General features: G+C 38.0%; 1 protein-coding gene across 1 annotated transcript in view; it reads left to right on the forward strand.

The window, feature by feature from the left end:
* CMYA5 (cardiomyopathy associated 5) overlaps nucleotides 1-22,037 on the forward strand; it is a 100,948-nt gene that overhangs the window by 14,554 nt on the left and 64,357 nt on the right. The gene's annotated exons all lie outside the window — the stretch shown is intronic.

Here is a 22,037-nt window from a genome sequence, read left to right on the forward strand (position 1 = left end):
CCATTTGGGGATAGCCATGTTGGGGTGGGAGAGAGAGACAGAGAGAGAGAATACTTGCAGAGAGAAGGAGAGACCAGAGCCATGTTGAAGGTGGGTAGGGGGAGAGAGAGAGAGAGGAGAGACCAGAACCAAAGCGACACATCAGAGGTAGAGGAGCTCCCTTGACTCCTGATGGTTTTCCTGTTTCCCCCTCGCTGGGCGGCCTGGATATAGCTCTGGCCCCTGGATTCCATGAGAAATCTCTATTTCTTTCAAATAAAGCCCCTCTATTTAAACGAGCCTAAAATAGTTTGTTCCTTACCAGCAAAAGTGCCTTAAGCCCTTCTTAACATTTCTAACAGCTTTAAAAAAATTTCTCCTGCAGGCCTTGGCAACACATGTGGCCTAACTGAGAGCTAGCCAAAAGAACCCCAAAACTGGAGTTATGCCCTACATGTCCAGAAATGCTATATATATATTATATATATTACAATCAGGAATGTTTTCAACATCAATAATCCCAACACTGAAACCCAAAGCTACCATTACTTCTTAATCACCACAACATGCCTGCAGAAAATTTTTTAAAACTTGATTCAGATTTGAAAGAACTTTTATTTCCTACCCACACATCTCCCCACTGCAAATATTTTAAACTTGATTGAATAGAGTTACAGACCTGAAGAAAGGTTTACAGTGACCTAACACCAACTTAAGCATATACCATCCAGGAGCTGGTAGAGAAAAGGTCTTGATCAATCTCAGTTTGACCTCACGAATCAGAGTCTAGGACTTTCTTTCAATCTCTCCTGGAGTTCTCTTGAATAACTGAACGCTAGCAGCTCTCTGAATACACTATTGATAGCCACTTGACCTCTTTGAGCCTCAGACTCCAAAAGAAGTAGGTACTACTACCTGCTTCACAAGTAGATGTGGGGAAATGAGAATGGGAATGCACAAGGACAGCATATGTTCCTGGCATAGAGTGGGACATGGACGAATGTCAGTTTCCTCTTCCCTCTCTTCCCTATAATCTACCAGTACCCTGAACATGAGTTGTTTCCTAGGTTCATGTTGCCATCTCTAGCAAGGCTGTTCCTCAGCCAGCACTCCTTACCCTGCACCCTTAGTTGAAGTGCACTCCTGTATGCACGAATAACTCTTCTTTGTTTTTTTGCTTTGTTTTAATTTTAAATCAAAACTAGGCATGAACTCCAGTGTGGACTGTACCTATCCTCACCAGTGTCTTTACTCTAATTTTCTTGGTGCAGCTTGTCAGAAAATGTTAAAGCTTTCTTGTTAGTATATGAATACATTTCAAGGTCCTACGTGATGAATGTTAAAGCCCCACTGCAAGAATTGTCAGCTTTGTACAGAATAGGGCCAGGAATAATGCACCTGCAGCCACTGAGACATACAACCGGAATGGCCCACTCACCATATCTTTATGAATGGTTCTGGCACTAGAAAGGATTTCATTTTACATTTCTATTTGTTTAGGGACTGTGTGTAGCTTGCCTTTGGAACACATAATACACACTCAGAGATGTTTACTAAGTGAATGAATAATAAATGATGATGAATTAATGAATTTAATGAATAATGAATGATACAGGGAAGAATAATTAGAAAACACATTAATTTTGCTTAGTTATACTTTCTGAAAGTAATAATTATTAAAGAGGTACCTTTTTGCCTTAATTATAGACTTATTAATAAATTGAAGTGAGTTAATGTATCTTGAAAGTTTGGGTTTCACAAGGTTAATTCAGCACTGAAAAGGAAAGGAAGAGAAGAAAAATATTTTCATTTGCCAAGTATTATACGAGATATTTTACATGTCATTTCAACATAACTACCTTATAAAGTAGATATTAGTCACCCTGTTTAACTGACGATGACCTTTAAGCCCAGGAAAGGAAGGGGAAGTAATTTGCCCAAGCTCACACAGTGCCTTAGCCTGTTTGTACTGCTATAACAAAATGCCTAAGACTGAGTAATTTAGAAATAACAGAACTTTATTTCTCAGAGTTCTGGAGGCCGGGAAGTCCAAGATCAAGGCACTGCAGATTCAGTGTCTGGTGAGGGCTTGAACCTCCTTGCTGAGTCCACACAGTGGAAGGGCAAAGGGCCCTAGGGTGCTTCCTTCAACCTCTTTCATAAGATTGCCAGTCCCATCTGTGAGGGCTCCATCCTTATGACTTAATAATCTCCTAAAGACCCCAGCTATTAATACTATCACATTAGTGATTAAGTTTCAACATACAAATTTTGTGAGACACGTTCAGACCATAGCACATAGCTAGTAAGTAATGACGTCAGGATTTAAACCTAGGCTGCTCTGAGGTCAAAAATGCTATTTCTACCATTACATCTTGATGTTTCTATCCTACGGGCTTAGCACTGTGGCATATATTAAGATAATGACACATTGTTTCTGTCTCAAGAAACTTATTGTTAAATAGAAGACGTGTGGCAAATGCTAATTATAATAATAGAAAGTAACATTAAAGAAAATGGAGCTGGGTGTGGTGGCTCATGCCTGTAATCCCAGCACTTCAGGGTGCTGAGGCGGGCAGATTACTTGAGGCCAAAAGTTCAACATTAGCCTGGCCAACATGGTGAAAACCCATCTCTACTAAAAATACAAAAAAGTTAGCCAGGTGTGGTGGCTCACACCTGTAATCCCAATTACTTGGGATGCTGAGGCACAAGAATAGCTTGAACCCGGGAGGCAGAGGTGGCAGTAAGCTGAGATCACGCCACTGCACTCCAGTCTGGGTGACAGAGCAAGACCTTGTCTCAAAACATTTTTTTGATTTGATTTAATTAATTTTTTAAAAAATGGTAGAGTTACTGGAGAAGTATTCTACCGAATTCCAGTAAATCTCAAGTATTGTATTTCATATAAGAAAGTCAGATAAGAGCCGGCTCAGTGACACTTTGGTTTTCTACAAACGGGTATCAAGACAGGGCTCACATGGTATCCAGTGTTGATAAGAGTATAGGTAGGAGCGTGTGGCTCTTGTACACACTACTGATAGGAATGCAAATTAACCAACCTTTCTGGAGGGAAAATTGGCAATATGTATAAAAAGCCTGAAAAAGTTATTTTGCTTCTGAGTCTCAAATTCTACTTCCTGCCATATTATTCTAAGAAAACAAATGTGCTGAAGGATGTATCTGTAAGGATGTTTGTCAGAGCATTTTTATTATAGAAAAAACTTGGAAACAATCTAAACATTCAACAACGGGGTATTGGGTAAAGAAAGTGTTACATGATGCAATGCTATGTTAACCATTCAAGTGGAAGTTGTGGAACTGCAGTTATCAAAGTGTGGTTTCCTTTCAGGGCATCCACAAGATCAAAGCTATTTTTAGAATAGTTCTAAGATGTTATTTGCATTTTCCACTTCCATTCTCTCATGACTGTGTAGAGGATGAAAAGCTCATTGATTTTGTTTTTTAAGATTCCACACTGCAACTAATCTTTAAAAAAACTACTACTTTTTAAGTTTTGGTGTGGTATAAAGAAAATATTGGCTGGGTGCAGTGGCTCACGCCTGTAACCATAGCCCTTTGGGAGGCCGAGACAGGCTGATTTCTTGAGGTCAGGAGTTTGAGACCAGCCTGGTCAACATGGTGAAACCCCATCTCTACAAAAATACAACAACAAAGAATTAACCAGGCATGGTGGCACGCACCTGTAATCCCAGCTACTTGGGAGGCTGACACTTGAACCTGGGAGGCAGAGGTTGCGGTAAGCCAAGATCACACCACTGCCCTCCAGCCTGGGCGACAGAGTGAGACTCTGTCTCAAAAAATATATATATACAATTATCTGAAAATTACACCTCCTTTTTCCAACTACTTATCTCTGTGAGGCTAGATTTTCTTTATATATTCTTACTAACAGAACATATTCACATTTTGAATGCAGAAGCAGATATGAGAATTCAGCTGTCTTCTACTAAGCCAAACATTAAAAAGACTTGCAAAAATATAAAATAATGACATTCTTCTCACTAAATGTTTTTGTTTGTGTGTTTTGGAAAATAACTTTTTACAAAATATGTTATTGATGTTGACATGTAGTAGGTTATTATATTATAAATATTATTATAATTTTTAGATGAATTAATAAAAAAGTTTAAATTCCTGTTTTAATTGCTAATACCATAAATATTGATAAATATAACCCACAAAAGCTTTCTGAGGTCTTCAATAATTTTTAAGAGTATAAAGTGGTTTTGAGACCAAAAATTTTGAGAATTGTTGGAAAAAGAATATTTAAGAGCATGAAAAAATGTTTAGAATGTATTTTTTAATTTAAAAAAAGCACATTTAAAAACATATTATTTGTGTAAAAGAGGCACATATCAGGATAGACTGAGAATGAAGGAAATATACTAATATATTAAAAGTGGTCATCTTTGAGTGCTGGGATGACTGGTTGTTTTAATTTTCTTTTTTGTGCCCTTCTGTTTTCCTGCATATCCTACAGTGGCATTTACATTTGGTCATTAGAAAAAAATTTTATTTTTACACACAGGACCTAAAAGTCTTGAACTTTCCCCTGAGTTCAACTGAGGAATGGGGGAAAATGTATTAACAAGGGTTGCCTGTATTATGGTTTTTAAAACATTTTACTGGATCAAATGCACATCATTTTTAATGGGTTTTTCTGTCTTTCTCTTTTGTGAGTGATTAATAAGAGAATATTGTGGGAAATTCATCTTAATTTTTAGAACTCCTGAAGAGATATAAGTGCTGTAAAGTCTTATAAAAATAATTTTGCTCAAGCCTGTAATCCTAGCACTTTGGGAGGCCGAGGTGGGTGGATCACGAGGTCAAGAGATCAAGCCCATCCTGGTCAACATGGTGAAACCCCGTCTCTACTAAAAATACAAAAAAATTAGCTGGGCATGGTGGCGCATGCCTGTAATCCCAGCTACTCAGGAGGCTGAGGCAGGAGAATTGCCTGAATCCGGGAGGCGGAGGTTGCGGGGGGCCGAGATCGCGCCATTGCACTCCAGCCTGGGTAACGAGCAAAACTCCGTCTCAAAGAAAAAATAATAATAATAATAATTTTGGGGGCTGGGCGCAGTGGCTCACGCCTGTAATCCCAGCACTTTGGGAGGCCAAGGTGGGCGGATCATGAAGTCAAGAGTTTGAGACCAGCCTGGCCAATGTGGTGAAACCCTGTCTCTACTAAAAATACAAAAATTAGCCAGATGTGGTGGCACTAGCCTCTAATCCCAGCTACTCAGGAGGCTGAGGCAGGAGAATCGCTTGAACTCAGAAGGCAGAGGTTGCAGTGAGCCGAGATCACACCATTGCACTCCAGCCTGGCGACAGAGCGAGACTCTGTCTCAAAAAAAAAAAAAAAAAAGATTTTGGGGATGCAAAGTTTTCCAATAATCTCTTATTCCAATACAGTCTTCTATAAAAACAAATGATGTTATTCAATCTCCAATTCTGAGATTTTACAAGTCAGAAACCAAGAGGCTACTGGCAAGTTATTTCCTAGTGTTATCAATAAGGCTTTTTAAAAAATCCCTTTGTTTTTCCCCCTGTGGAATTTTAGAGACTTCTTTTTATAAGTTCTGTTTTACTGTTGGTTATGTTTTAGGTAAGAGGTTTCTTGTGTTTTTTGGTGGTGCTGTTTGAGCCTGATGATGGGTCCATCAGCAGGTCTTCTGGTTGCTTTTCACTGGCAACTCCGCCGACAGCCAGGCTGCTGCTGATCTGCTTTCAGCTTCAGACGAGCCAGGCACCCATGCCACCAACCGTACCTGGCAGAGTTTGTCTAAAGTGGAATAGCCACTAAAGGTGGTACAGAGAGATAAATACGTAGACAATTGCTTGAAAAGTTGAAGAGGAGAGAGGCAAATTTTAATTGTCAATATGGGTTTTGTTAGCAGACTTCGTAAATTATGTTCTGGAGAAATGAATCTTTCAGGTTGCAAAGGCCACGTTGGAGAAAGAAATTAACCACTTTCAAAAAAAGATAAAGATTCCCATACACCCTTTATAGATCATTGGTTTGAGAATAAAGAAAAAAAGGGGGCTGGGAAATTTTCTAAACATTTTATGTATGCACAAAAGAACACACTTTCTAATACTGTACTTGAAGAAAACACAAAGTTAATGGCACTGAGTTATCATCCAGAGCTGATCCAGCAGAAAATATCTGAGGATTTGTCAGTGACTATAACATCGTGATTAATTTTTTTTATGAATTACTGGCAGCATTAATTGTGGACCTAGATAAAAATTCAGTGGAGGCGCACCCAGAAATCAAAGAGAATGTGTGTGGTTGTTTTTCAATCACAATTTTGAGTCTGATCCCCTTCCATCTTCACTCCCTCTTTTATGTTGTACAGCAGGATCTCAAGGATGCTTCTCCCCATAGCTGGATAGTGCCATCACTGTGCTTCCAGAGGACTCTCTCTTAGGTTTATCCAAACAGGCGCAGGAGAACCAACACACTGCCAGCCAAGTCTCTCTGCAGGTACCAGGCAAAGGGGTGCTCTCTCCTGAAACTGCAGGGCTGGGATATTTTTCACCTATCCCTGTTCATCTCAGCAGCATCTGCTGGAGTGAGGCATTGGTGTTTTATTTATTTGTTTGTTTGTTCGTTTGTTTGTTTTTGAGGCAAAGTCTTGCTCTGCTGCCCAGGCTGGAGTGTGGTGGCATGATCTTGGCTCACTGCAACATTTGCCTCCTGGGTTCAAGCGATTCTCCTGCCTCAGACTCTCAGGTAGCTGGGATTATAGGTGTGCACCACCATGCCCAGCTAATTTTTGTATTTTTGTAGAGATGGGGTTTCATCATATTGGCCAGGATGGTCTTGAACTCCCGCCCTCAAATGATCTGCCCACCTCGGCCTCCCAAAATTCTGGGATTAAAGGCATGAGCCACTGTGCCCAGCCTATTTTTTTTTTCTTCTTAAAAAATGACGGAGAAAAAAAGTGTTGCCAAACACTATTCTAGGTATATGGACAAATCCTGATTCCATTTAATAGATGAGCTGGGCTTTATTTTTCAATGTATCACTATTATTATTTTCAAGGCTACAATGTAAGGGCTCTTTCTTTGTTGCAAACTTAATATGAAAAATTGCTGGAAGGCCATGAAGGAAATCTGATCTGATTTCTCCTACTTTTTGAACCAATTTGCCCTCATACTTCATGTTTTTATGGAGTTATAATTGTTTTAGGGAAAAAAAGTCAGCGTAACAGGTGGAAAGAAATCTATCATGGCCCACTGATTTATTTTAAAAAGATCCCGACCTGACATATTCTATTCAGATAAAGTGCTCTGTCTCTTAGTAACCACCACTCAACATTCATAGGAATTTGACAGCAGTGGCTGGTGGGATACAGTTTCTGCTCTGCGCTAATGCTCAGTAGCTGTTGAAGAATTCCAGCACTAAACAGTTAAGCCTGTGTTTAACTCCTTTGCTGGGAATCCCAGGAACCTGAACATTCTCATCCTCCTTGGTTTTTCACTTGTATCCTCAGCCAAGGTTGGTGTTGCCTATGGTTGAGTGTCTTTTCTCACTCTTGAGTTTACCTATGCCAGTGGTTCTCAACTACATGTCTAAAGACATTCTGTTATTGTCACAGCCTGGGATAGGGTACTAATGACGTCTAGTGGATAGGAGACCAGGAGGCCACTAAACATTCTCAGCACACAAGACAGCCCCCACCCCACCTCCCCCACCCCCACCCCACCACCCGCCATCTCAAAGAATTATCTTAGCTCCAAATGTCAATAGTGTCACTGTGGAGGAATGCCTACCTCCCAAGACCACAAATAATTGAGTTTCCTATGATTTGGTCTGAAGCAGTCACTAAGCTATATAACAGTGCTGTCACATTGTAGCCTATTTATTTTGGTTCTCTGACCTGGCATCTCTTTGTCCTTAGTTTTTTATGATAGTGGAGAATTTAGTGGTTGAGGGTTTTTTTTTTTTTTTTTTTTTTGAGATGGAGTTTTGCTCTGTTGCAAGGCTGGAGTGCAGTGGCGCGATCTTGGCTCATGCCACCTCTACCTCCCGGGTTCAAGTGATTCTCCTGCCTCAACCTCCTGAGTAACTGGGACTGCAGGGGTGCACCACCATGCCCGGTTAATTTTGTATTTTTAGTAGAGACAGAGTTTCACCATGTTGATCAGGCTGGTCTCAAAATCCTGACCTCATGACCCGCCTGCCTCAGTCTCCCAAAGGGATGAGATCACAGGTGTGAGCCACCGCGCCCGGCCAGTGGTTGAGTTTTATACTTTTTTCTGGCAGATTCAGATGTCTGCTTGCAGTTTATGTAATTAGATAGTAGCCCCAGCTCATGGCCAAGACCTGAATAAATAGATACTCCCTAAGTATTTATAAATTGATTATCCATGCTAAAGCCCAAATGACTCTTTTTTAACTCCAGAGAGATAAATGATTTCTGCAATTCCAGAGTTCTGAATGGAATTTTACCTACTACTACTACATAGATACTTCCTACTTGGAATAAATGGAGTTTATGCATGTGACCCACATGTAGTATTTTGGTTGGGGAGGAGTGGAGGTAGGAAGGAAGATACTCACTACTTTGAATCTCTTCCCTTCACATGGATCACATCTTCATCTTGTCCTGGTTGTAAGGTCAGGCACACGTCTTAGTCACTCAATGACTCAAGTTATCTTGGCTGTTAATAACAAGTATGTGTGTATCCCAACATTAGCTAATTATCAGGATTGTCCAGAGCCCTAGGAAAGACGGAATGATGGTCATTTTCCAATCTGCTTGGAGGTTGCAGTAGTATTTGGAAGCATCTGTGTAATATTAACATATATATTACTGAGTTTTACAACTTTCAAGATGATTACAGACTTGCAAAGGTGCCCCAAAAAACAGCCAGACATGTATGGTTTCACACCCCTCTTCTTTTGCACGTTGTTCTTTTTATCTGAATTGCTTCTAACCACCTGCATCCTGGTTTCCCTGGAAAACTCATTTTTATCTTGCAGAATCTTCCGTCAGTCTGTCATACCCTGTGATTATATTACAGACCCCTTCTCTCACACATGTATTCAAACAGCATGCACCATTCTATCCCAAAGTTTAAAAATGTCTTTCTCTGTACCACATCTGATGTCTTTTTTTTTTTGAGATGGGGTCTCTCTCTGTCTCCCAGGCTGGAATGCAGTGCTGTGACCACGGCTCACTGCAGCCTTGAACACCTGGGCTCAAGCCATCCTTTTGCCTCAGCCTCCTGAGTAGCTGGGACTACAGGCATGTGCCTTGCTGGTTTTTACAATTTTTTGTAGAGATGGGATCTCACTATGTTGCCCAGGCTGGTCTTGAACTTTTAGGCTCAAGTGATCCTCCTGCCTTGGACTCCCAAAGTGCTGGGATTACAGGCATGAGCAGCCACGCCCAGCCTCACATCTGATGCCTTTTGCACATTCTTTCTGTTGAAGCATGTGTGACACTATATGGCAACAATCTGTTTTCAGGTATATATCTATGCTAGTCTCTAATTTCCTGGAAGTTAGGAACTGTGTTATTCTTCTTTATATTCTCATTGCTTTGCATATTATGGGTACTTCATAACTTAAACACAGAATTCTGATTATTTATTTTGCAAGGCTCATTTAAAACAATTTGTGAAATGTTACTAATTAACTGGGTTATCTCTGGTAATGGGACAGAAATAGGGGTGGTGGTAATGAAGGGAGACGATTTACATAGATTTTTTTAAATAACAAGAATGTTTTCATTTACTTTTGTAATTAAAATGAATTGTGTATGTGTATATGGATTTTTTTTTTTTTTTTTTTTTTTTTTGCTGCTGTATGCTCATTGCCTAGAACAGTGTGGTCCATGGTAGGTCTTAAATATTTGTTGACTAAATCAAGTAATGAATCTAAGAGCCAAAGGCAATAATATATGTGCAGGTATTTGGAGAGTCATTAAGTGATATGCAACTATAGCTTATTATCACTGTTGCTGGAAACTAGACACCTGGTGAGTGTCAGAGCAGGAATTAGAATCCAGGTTTCCTTACTCCTGTTAGCAGGTGGCAACAGAAGCAGTTGTAGAGCTGGCAGGGCCTGAAGCTAAAGTAACTTGAGGCATTTCCTTTAAGAATACCAACTTTTATCTTTTTTGCATAATCTGGTTCAAATTGTCAACCCTGTTCTTTTCAATCCATAGACGTTTTTGCAGTAGCTGTACTATGACTTACCACTCACTTTAAAATTGTTCTGTATTTCTTACAGAGCATTGTGTCAACCACTGTAGTTCTGGAGTTCTTAAAGCTTATGCAAATAAAGATGTGCAGGTGATGTGTACTTCTGAGGGAGATCTATATGGGCTCATGGCATTGCTGAGTTCTAACTGGTGGATTTCTCTTGGTCTGATTGGTCCATAAGTCAGTTTGTGGTGGAGCATGTAGATTATATATTATATCCATTCTTACTATTAAGTGATGGCTTTTAGTTCCTACCAACTAATAGATGGTATGCGTGGCCATTTATTTGTATGAGGATTTGATTATTAGAATTACTCTCTTTTCCTTGTCTCAGTTCTGAGACAGTTGATAGATAAAGGAATAGTAGCTAGAGATCAAAATATCAACTTCATCGTTGATAGAGCTGATATCAGAGAATGTGGCTTAGGTATAGGAAAACAATGTGATTTCTACTACTGAATCTCAGAACTAGACAGATTTATATGCCCAGTCACAGCCTCTGAAGAACCACAGCCTCTCTTCATATACTTCATAGTACAAGGAATATTTTAGGCTAGTGCAAAAGTAATTGCGGCTTTTGCCACAGCAGAATGGGGAAGAGTGATAAAGAGAAGCGAGGCCAGGAGTGTTGTACTAATAGATGTCCTTCAGCTTGAGAACAAACATCTGGAATGAGGAGTTAGTGTCTCAACTAAGTAAATTACTATCGTGCATTGTAAGAAATTTCAAAGAGCTAAAAAGATATGAATCTTTACATCACGTATTTACTCCTACACTCTTGTGTAGATGACACAGAAAAATGTTCACAAACAACTCAAACTAAGCTAGGAGAATGTTGATTGTGTCTAGTGATGCTGTTGTACAGGTGAGGCTTAGGCAGGCACTCAGTTTGTTTGACTGTAGAGCTACTTTCAATAGCAACATCCATATACATCTTAGATTTAAGAACATTAAAATAAGGCAAAGTTCATTTATATTTATATCACAAATCTATAGCACAGACCAAATTGATTAATTTGAAGTGAACTTTTAAGACCTTTTGAAAATTGCACCAAATGGTAATCTTGCTGTAAAAGAGCACACCTAACATAGTGCCTACCTAGTACATAATTTGAACTTAATACATATTTGTTGAATGACTAAATCTTGACTTAAAACAGATTGATGCCCCAGGCAAGCGAACCACTCCTGCTAGAAGGCTACTCTCTAATAATCATACTCACTCTTTTGAATTGTATTTTTACTAAGGATCAGTTGTGATTGTCCCAGGACCTTTTTATACTAGTCGTACCTGTTATTGCTATAACATGATTGAATTAAATATTGCTTAAGCTGATAAAATAGGAGTATAAAAGTAAAAGAGCTGTTGTTCCTCTGAAAACAAAGGTGAATGTTTAGGAAAGACTTTATAAGGAGAGCCACTAAAAGAAACACTAAGGACATTGATTCCTGCTTACGGGAAGTTTGTAGTCTTACAGAGGAGCTAAGATATACATAAAAATTACTTGAATGTAGGATGGTAGATTCCATAGGAGAATTACATTAAGATTCCAGAAGTTCAGAGGTAGAAAATTACTTTTGGCTTGCAGCATCAGTGACAGATACATGGAGAAGTTGATATATGAGCTGGTCTCCAAAAAAAATAAGAGATAAAGATGATTCATTCTAAGTGAAGAGAAAGATATAAGCAAAGGCGTGAAGGGTAAGGCCTGTGTTTGGCTGGATTATAGAGTTCATGAGTGGGAAGATAACCAGGTTTTAAATAGCAGAGGGCTCTAACTTCCAGGCTTCTAAAATACCTGCTCATTGTGAAAACAAGATAGTTATTCTTTCCATCCGCAATGATGTTGAATGGTCTTTAGTATATCTACAAAATGAACACCTTCTATTATAATAATGCTGTATGATAATTTATTCATTCATGGTTTCATGAAATTTTTTCTTAACTCCCTAATGGCATGAAAATTTCTTTTAACCTAGGCTATTTTATATTATATTTTTCCAAATTTTTATGCAGCAACGCATATATTTTTTCAGCTAAAGACATTAATATTTAATTAATTCTTGGTGAAATATTAATTGTAGAGTTGATTGTTTTTAAGAATTCCCTTTTTTTTAAAGACTCGTATAAAACACTAACAGTTTGTATTAAAAGATCACAAGCTTGCTTGATGTTTTATGGCTTAAAATATTTCTTTCAAAATTTGTAATATAAGCAGGATCATATGTGACTTCCCCATGGTAATAACAATTGACATTTAAAGCATTTTAAAAGAGTTCACAAGAAAAATATCCTACCCATTACATTCTTTTGTTTGATACACTTCCTGTTAGTGCACCATCATTGCTTGAGAGTAGAATAAAGCATCATGCAAATCTCAGGTATTTTTCATAATTATATACCTATAAAGAACTTTAATGTTACTTTAACTGCTAATCAGAGAAAGGAACTACAAATCTTGAGCTCAGTAGATACAAAGTATAATTATATAATCACGTTCCATAATGACATTTTGGTTAATGACAGATTGAATATACAACAGTGGTCCCATAATATTTTAATGCCATATTTTACTTATTTTTTTTCTATGTTTACATGTGCAAATACTCACCATTGCATTACAATTGCTTACAGTATTAATACAGTAACATGCTGTATAGGTTTGTAGCCTAGGAGTAATAGGCTACCCCGTAGTCTCTGTGTAGTAGGCTCTACCATCTGGGTTTGTGTAAGTACAGTCTATGATGTTCACATAATAATGAAACTGCCTAATGATATATTTCTCAGAATGTATCCCTGTTGTTAAGTGATACGTCTATAGTTACAAATTTAACCTTCAGATAAAAATAGGGAACCCATTTCACTTCTTCAGAAGTGTAGGTTTTTCTAAAGGAAAGAATGAGAATCAATTCAAAACAAAGATATTGATGAAGAAATGTGGGAAATTATTATTTTGGTAGCTCCACTATGATGGCTAGCCATTTCCCTCTTTAAAAGTTTAATTTATATATATGTGTTACCTCCCTCATATTTTTTCACTTATAAAATGAGAAATATTATAAAATCACAAGCCTCTTTCCACTCATGATTTTAATAACTTAATTTTCAATAAGTTACTGGTTTCTGAGCTAAGATGAAATGGCTGTACCTAGGAAGGTCGATCACAGCCTAAACAGGAAACACAGGAATTTTTAGTGTGGTCATCATATTCCAGAACCTGATCCTTCATTTTGAAATATCAAATGTTATATTTTTCAGCACATTTAATTAAATTCATTTTTTGAGAACTGGTTTATACTAATACAACTCACAAAAAATAAATTTAGAGAAATATGTTAATTTAACAGTTGGAGATAAGAAGATCACCAGCAAATGTATAAAAGCACTATTCATAAATTATTACATTTCCTTTCTACCATGCAAAGGGACATGAACATGCAATGAAAATATAAATTCAAGTTCATCAGAGAAAATTCAGAAATGGAGAAGTAGTAGAGCATACAGAATCCTATAAGCTCTCTCTCACAAAGAGTAATGCTTGCTCAGGGCATAGCTGGACTACTATGGGAAGGGAAGGGAAGGGCTTCTGTAGAAGAGTGATGCTTATGTAATGCTTAATTTATTTATAGGGATGGGGGACATGGAAATCAAAGACAAAACTGAATTTTGTCAGAGAACTGAAAACAATTAAAAGAATGGAAATTCAAAAACTGAAAAATACAATAATAAAAAAACACTTTGATTATGTTTAAGAAGCAGTTTAGACACAGTTGAATACAGAATTAGTATGCTGGTTGATAAATTGGAGGAGACATCCAAATGAAACACACACAGGATACAATGAAAAGTTTCAATTTATGAAAAACTGGGATCTCAGATGAAAAGGGAGGCAATGAGGCAGAAGCAATATTTGAACAGAGTATGGCTGAGGAGTTCTTGAATATGATGAAAGACATTAATCTACAGATTCTAGAAACTATGCAAACCCCAAGCAGGATAAGATGTCTAAGAATATGCTAGTAACTTCTGAAAATTGAAGACAACAACCAAATCCCAAAAACAGCTGTAGTGGGATAGTAGGGGAGAAAAGTCCAAATCATCTTCAAAAAGCAACAGTTAGACTGACAGCCAACTTATCAATACAAACAATGGAAGACAGAAGACAATGGAATGATATTTTTTAAGTGCTAAGATAAAAGTAACTGCCAATCTAGAATTTTATATTCTGAAAAAATATTCTCCAAGAATGAAAGTGTAAAAAGACTTTTAATAAAAAAAAGTAGGAAGGACTTTTCACCTGAAGATTCACACCAGAGGAAGAGTCACACTAAAGGGAGGAGGAAAATGGTTCCAGATGGAATCTTAGAGATGCAGGAAGGAATGAAGGAAAATAAAAAGATTCAGTATCTAAGTAAATAATATAAATAAATATCGACACTTTAAAATAATAAAAATAATTATATGTCACTTAGCTTAACATTTACATTGAAAATATATAAGGACATGTAAGTTGAAATTAAAGGATTCATAATTTTGTGTTGTCTGGGAAGAGGTAAAAATATCAATTTATACTAGATATTAATGAGTCAAAGATGTATGTTGTAATTTTTAGGATAATCACTAAAAGAATAGTAAAATAGAATGTAGCTAACAAGCTAATAGAAAGGAAAATGGAATAATAAAAATATTCAATCAAAAATAAAGCAAAGATAACTGTGGTGGCTCACTTTGGGAAGCTAAGGTGAGAGGATTGCTTGAGTCCAGGAGTTTTACACCAGCCTGGGCAACATATTGAGACCCCCATCTCTATTTTTAAAAAATAAGAAAACAAAATAAGGCAAGATGGGAGAGAAAAAGGAATATAGAATAGGTAGTACAAATAGAAAATAAACAATAAGATGGCAAATTTAACTCCAAAAATGCTCCATATAAAAGTCAGAGAGCTCTATTTAAATGGTCAGAATGGATTTTTAAAAAACTATATGCTACTTTTAAGAGACCCATCTAAAATAGAAAGATATAGGAAGGCTCAAAGTAAAAATATAAAAAGAGATATCATGCAAACATTAACCAAAAGATAGCTGGTTATTAATTTAAAGCAAAGCTTTCTTAGTATCAAACTAGACTCTAGAAAAAAATCTTGATTCACAGATAAAAGGGACATTTCACTATTATTAAAAGTTAAAATTTCCAGAAAGATATAACTATTCTAAATCTAGTATTACCTATTAACACAGATTCAAAATGTATAAGTCAAATATTACAGAACCATAAGGAGAGACAAATCCACAATTGTGGTAGAAAATGTTAACACATTTTTCAATGTTAGAACAGGCAGACAAAAAATATTACTAAGGCTAAAAAAGATCTGAATAACACAATAAATAAGCTTGACTTAGTTTAGTTGACATAAATAAAACACTGTTGAAAAACTGCAGAACATATGTTCTTTTTATGAACCCATAAACATTTTTCTTAAAATGGCCATATAGCTATAAAGAAAATTGCAACAAATTTTGAAGTATAACTTCATACAAAATGAATTATCTGATCACAATGCAATTAAACTAGAAAGTAAACAAAAGATAACTAAGAAATCCTCATATATTTTGAAATTGTGAAATACATTTTCAAATAATCTATGGGCCAGATAAGAAATTACAAAGGACATTTGAAAACATTTTGAGATTAATAATTTTTAAAATGCTATGTATCAACCTTTAGGTTATACATCTAAATTTGTGCTTGAAGAGAAGTGCATAGCCTTGACTTCACATGTTAGAAAAAGGCAAAATTTGAAAATTAATAACATAAGAATCTATCTCAGCCATGTGCAGTGGCTCATCCCTGTAATCCCAGCACTTTGGGAGGCTGAGGCGGGCAGATCACTTGAGGTCAGGAGTTCAAGACCAGCCTGGACAACATGGTGAAACCTCATCTCTACTAAAAATACAGAAAATTAGCTGGCATGGTGGTATGTGCCTGTATTACAATCCCAGCTACTTGGGAGGTTGAGGTGGAAGAATTGCTTGACCCAAAAGACAAAGGTTGCAGTGAGCCGAGATTGTGCCACTGCACTCCAGCCTGGGTGACAGAGTGAGACTCTCAAAAAAGAGAAGAAAAATCTATTTTAAAAAGGTAGTATAAATATTAAATAAAATAAAATAAAAAATTGAGATGACACAAATAACCAATATCAAGAATAAAAAAGGAGTATAATTTTAGGACTTACATACATTTAAAATATCCTAAATGGATATTATAAACAACTTTAATCCAATGATTTCTAAAAATTTAGATGAAATAAATTCTTAGAAAAGTACAAAATAAAAAGTCACACAAAACAAAAAGAAATTGTGAAGTCATGCAACTATTAAATATTAAATTGCTAACTAAAAACCTTATCACAAAGAGGACTCCAGGTCCAGATGACTTCACTAACAAATTCTACCAAACACTTAAGGGAGAAATAATGTAATATTTTATACACTGTTCTCGAGGAGAATAAAGGAGGGAACAATTCCCAGTTTGTTCTATGAGGCATCATAATCTTGCTACAAAAACCAGACAAGTACACTATAGAAAAGGAGATTACAGGCTGGGCATGGTGGCTTTTACCTGTAATCCCAAAACTTTGGGAGGCCAAGGCAGGAGGATAGGTTAAGGTCAAGAGTTCAAGAATAGCCTGGGTAACATGTTGAGACTCCTCTCTCTATAAAAAATTAAAATATCAGCCCAGCATGGTGGGGCATACCTATAGTTGCCACTACTTGGGAGGCTGAGGAGAGAGGATTGCTTGAGCCCAGGAGTTTGAGGTATCAGTGAGCTATGATCATGCCACTGCACTCCAGCCTAGGCAACAGAGTGAGACCCTGTCTCAAAAATGAAGCAATTAAAAAAAAAAGAAAAGGAGATTACAGGGCAATATCACTTTTTAACATGGGAGCAAAATTTCTAAACATATCATTGACAAACAAAAAAATCTTGCATTGTATAAAAAGTCCTCTATATCACAGCCATGTTGAGTTCAGTTTAGGAGTTCAAGATAGGTTTGTTATTTGGATATCAATCACTGTAATTCATCGCATTAACAGGATAGAAAAGAAAATATGATCATTTCCATAGTTTCATAAAAAATTGTTTAATCAGCTGGGTGTGGTCCCCAGGCCTGTAATCCCAGCACTTTGGGAGGCTGAGGTGGGTGGATCACCTGAGATCAGGAGTTCAAGACCAGCCTGACCAACATGATGAAACCCCCCGTCTTTACTAAAAAAATACAAAATTAGCCAGGTATGGTGGTATATGCCTGTAATCCCAGCTACTTGGGAGGCTGAGGGAGGAGAATTGCTTGAACCCAGGAGGCGGAGGTTGCAGTGAGCCGAGATCGCACCATTGCACTCCAGCCTGGGCAACAAGAGCAAAACTCCATCTTAAAAAAATGTATTTGTTTAATAAAACTTAACATTTATTCATCATTAAAAAAACTGCATTAGCAAATAGGAATAGAAGGAAACTTCCTTCATCAGATGAGGGTTATCCTTCAAATGAAAGGGGAGCCTTTGACACTCATCTCTGGTATCAGTCTGTTTGCTTGATCTAACTCAGATCAGTTAAACCTTCTCCTTGCCTGGTGCTGAAAGGGGGTATTAAGTGAGCTTCCCAAGCCATTATTTGTCTCACTACACTCCTATAGATACATCTATGTAGGATGCTAACTGATAATCGGAAGGTTGCTTTGTGAGAATGCAGTCAGAGGGGAATGGATGAGATGATTTTCATAGCCAGTATCTTTTAACTATGAAAAGCTGATATGTACATAGATGGGAATGTTGAATTGTATGGTGACCATTTCTCTTCTGTTAATACATTGTTGCTTTAGACTGAGTGTAATACTGCCATGGCTTTACACATACTAATACTGTATAGTCATTCTGTAGTTCCTGTTGATCTGTCGTTCAGCTTTGGGTCTCTCAGTGAGCCAGACTGTTTATTTATGTTATATTTTGCATATCCTATGACCTTTTCTCATAATGACCTCCCCATCCTTACACCATCTCCTATCTTCATTTACTTAGCAAACTCCTGTTTCTTCTGCAAACCAACTCGAGTTCTTTTCCTCTGAAGTCTTCCCTTTATGTTCTAATTATATCTTGCCTATCTTCTGTAAAAGTACTTATCACACTGTATTAAAATGTTCTTAACATTCAACCCAGCAATGGAATTGCTGGGCATAAACCCAAAGGAAAATAAATCATTCTACCAAAAAGACATGTGTGTGCACTCATGTTCATTGCAGCAGTATTCACAATAGCAAAGACATGGAGTCAACCTCGGTGCCCATCAACAGTGGACTGGATAAAGAAAATACGGTACATATACATCATAGAATATTATGCAGACATAAATAAGAACTAAATCATGTCCTTTCCAGCAACATGAATGCAGTTGGAGGCCATCATCCTAAGCAAAGGAACGCAGAAACAGAAAACTAAATATCGCATGTTCTTGCTTATAAGTGGGCGGCTAAATCTTGGGTACACATGGACATAAAGATGGGCACAGTAGACGCTGGGGACTCAAAAGTGGGGAGGAGAAAAGGGTAAGAGCTAAAAAACACATTGGGTACTGTGTTCACTCTTTGGGTGTTGGGATTAATAGAAGTCCCAAACTCAGCATCATACAATATATCCATGTAACAAACCTGCATATGTGCCCCCTGAATCTAAAGTAAAAATGGAGGCAGGTCATGGTAGTTCGTGCTTGTAATCCTAACACTTTAGAAGGCTGAGGTGGGCAGATCACTTGAGGCCAGGAGTTTGAGACCAGCCTGGCCAACATGGTGAAACCCCATCTCTACTAAAAATACAAAAAGTTAGCCGGGTGTTATGGCACACACCTGTAATCCCAGCTACTTTGGAGGCTGAGGCATGGGAATCACTTGAACCCGGGAGGTGGAGATCACAGCGAGTCGAGATTGCGCCCCTGCACTACAGCCTGGGCGACAGAGTGAGACTCTGTCTCATAAAATAAAATAAAATAATACATTTTTTAAAATGAAAATTTAAAAAGAATGTTTAGTTGTCTCTTCTGATTAGATTTTGAATTTCTTAGAAGAAGGTTCTGTGGCTTTATATTTGTACTCCTAGTATCTGAAATCAGTAAAAATTTATTAAGTGAAGAAATAGATGAATGTATGAAAATGAATAAGCAACGATTAAGTGAGTGAATCCACCTGAGGAGGCCTCTCCCGGCTTGTGACCACCATGTGTGTTCTCTCCCCAGCACTCGTGAACTCATTCTAACTGGTAATGAAAACCTCTCTGGTTGGGCACATTGAATTTACAGTCACTAGTTAACTCTAAATTGAATTTATAATTGAATTTTATAATGCTTCTACAATCATGGGCATTCAAAATGCTGACTTCCCAGATGCATGTCATAACCTTAATTTTTAATATCATCCTATTTCTAAGTGACAGGGAAGAGAGAAGATGTAGTATGAGTTGAAAATTTGGTGGAATAGTTTTAATTAAGTATGTAAAAGAGCCTGAAAAAACAACTTAAAGTAAGATTCAGTTCAGGACCAAGATAGAGTATTAATTCCTAATTAAGTTCAGCAGTTTAATACCAAAGCAAATGAGTGAGAGCAGAGTTGTGGGGAAAGAGACTACTTCCCGACCCTTCACTCATGACATGTGTAGAAAATGTTAGAATTCATAGCACACTAGGGTGAATGGATCAGGCTGCTTGCTATTGCAGGCTAGTGGCCCAAGTGGTCTGGCTGCCCTAGGCTTCCCGTGGCTGTGCTGAGACCTGAGGAGACCAGGACCTCAGGACAGCCATAACTCCTTTGCAGTAGACTGCTGGGGAAACTCTGAAGCTTAATAAGGGAAGTGAGTGCACCTGCAAGGACTTAATGTTCCTGGTCCCCACCCAACCTAACAAACCAGGAAGGGTTTACAGTGAGAAAGAAATATATGTGCTATTTAAGTACCAGAGCTAGGATTGTTTAGGCCAGTGATTTTTTTTCCCCCTTTTCTTTTTCTTTTTTGAGACAGAGTTTCACTCTTGTCACCCAGGCTGGACTGCAATGGCGTGATCTCGGCTCACTGCAACCTCTGCCTTCCGGGTTCAAGTGATACTCCTGTCTCAGCCTTCCAAGTAGCTGGGATTACAGGCACCTGCCACCACGCCTGGCTAATTTCTGTATTTTTAGTAGAGATGGGGTTTTACTACGTTGGTCAGGCTAGTCTTGAACTCCTAACCTCAGGTGATCCACCTGTCTCAGCCTCCCAAAGTGCTGGGATTATAAGTGTGAGCCACTGTGCCTGGCCAGGCCAGTGATTTTCAATTTTGAATACTTATTGTAGTCGCCTGGCAGCTTTTAAAATCTAAAAACATAGCAGTGTGCAGACCAGACCCTTGTACAATTAAATCAGAATCTCCATGGAGAAAGGTATGGAGCAATATTAGTATTTTTTAAAAACTTTCCACAGGTGATTTTATAATGTTTCATTGTTAAGAACCTTTGATATATGCAGTAACTGATGATAAAAGCAATTTACTAAGGGACAGAAATCTAACTGTAGATTTTTTTTAGTTGCCTTAACACTTACGTTTAGTGGTTTTAGCAGAGGGTTTTTTGATTTTATTGTTGTAGACAGATGTAAGTCAATGGATGGGATTCATCTCTCATGTTCCTAGGAGGAAATATGTTTATGAAGTGATGGGAAACGTGGCTGCCGCATTAGTCAGGAATGGTAACAGCAGAGGAATTTAAATCCAGCCTGGAGGAGTAGGTCAAATTTACAGTTACAGAAGTGGAGGATGGTGGGGGCTATGGATTCTAAATGGAGGAACAGCATAAGTACAGGTGAGAAAGAGGCAGAAGACAATTTCAAAGAAGAGCACTGCCGAGTCTGAGATGGGGGCCCCATAGCAAATGAAGGGGCAGCCAAAGCCAGTGGTCTCGGAAGGGCTGTGAAAGCAGTCCACGGACACAGCCCTTCTACACTCCTATATCCTGTAGCAGATGAAAATGACCATGCCCAGTCCCCTTTCATCATCTGTAATCAGGAAGGCCTGACTACAGGTAACGCTTATTGAGCACTAACTACACGCCAGGAACATCCCCTAAACATTTCACGTGGATAACTAATTTCATCTTCACAACAAGCTCACGAGATAGGTTCTATTATTATCTCTGTTTTGTAGATGAGGAAAGTGAAGCACAGTAGGCTGACATGTTTTGTGGCCTCCCTCTATTCAATGATGTGTTTTCCCTTTATCATGACTCAGAGTTCCCAAGAGCTATTTGCAGATCGGTGAATTATTGTTAAAACAGGAATTTACCTGTAAGGGTAGGGTCCAGGTGGATGCTTGGAAAGAATATCAGATAGGGATCAGAGAGCCAAGGATTTTGAACATCTTTTTTTTCTGTAGGTATGAAGAATTTGCTGAGATTTTAAAGCAGGGGGTGGCATGCTGAACTGTTGAGTAAAGCCAGTCTGGGGGGGATGGGCAGGATGGGTTGAGAGTGGGGTAAAGTGATATACTTGTGATACCAGCTGACCAGTTAGGAAGCTGATGGAGGTAACTATGAGGGAAATGATGAAAAGGTAGGTGAGGTGGTGATCTTGGTAACAGAGAGAGCACAGATGCAAGAGTTATGAAGATCCCGGTGACGAGAGTGAGGTTGAGTGACTGCTGAGCCCTGAGGAGATCAGGAAGGCAATCCTGATGAGAGAAGGTGGTGAATTTAACTTTAGCTTTTTTGAGTTTGTGGAACAGTGAGTCATTCTAGCCTGGGATG

The sequence above is a fragment of the Aotus nancymaae genome, unplaced genomic scaffold (assembly GCF_030222135.1).
Source record: "Aotus nancymaae isolate 86718 unplaced genomic scaffold, 86718_ANA_hifiasm-v0.15.2.pri h1tg000014l, whole genome shotgun sequence".
NCBI lineage: Eukaryota > Metazoa > Chordata > Mammalia > Primates > Aotidae > Aotus > Aotus nancymaae.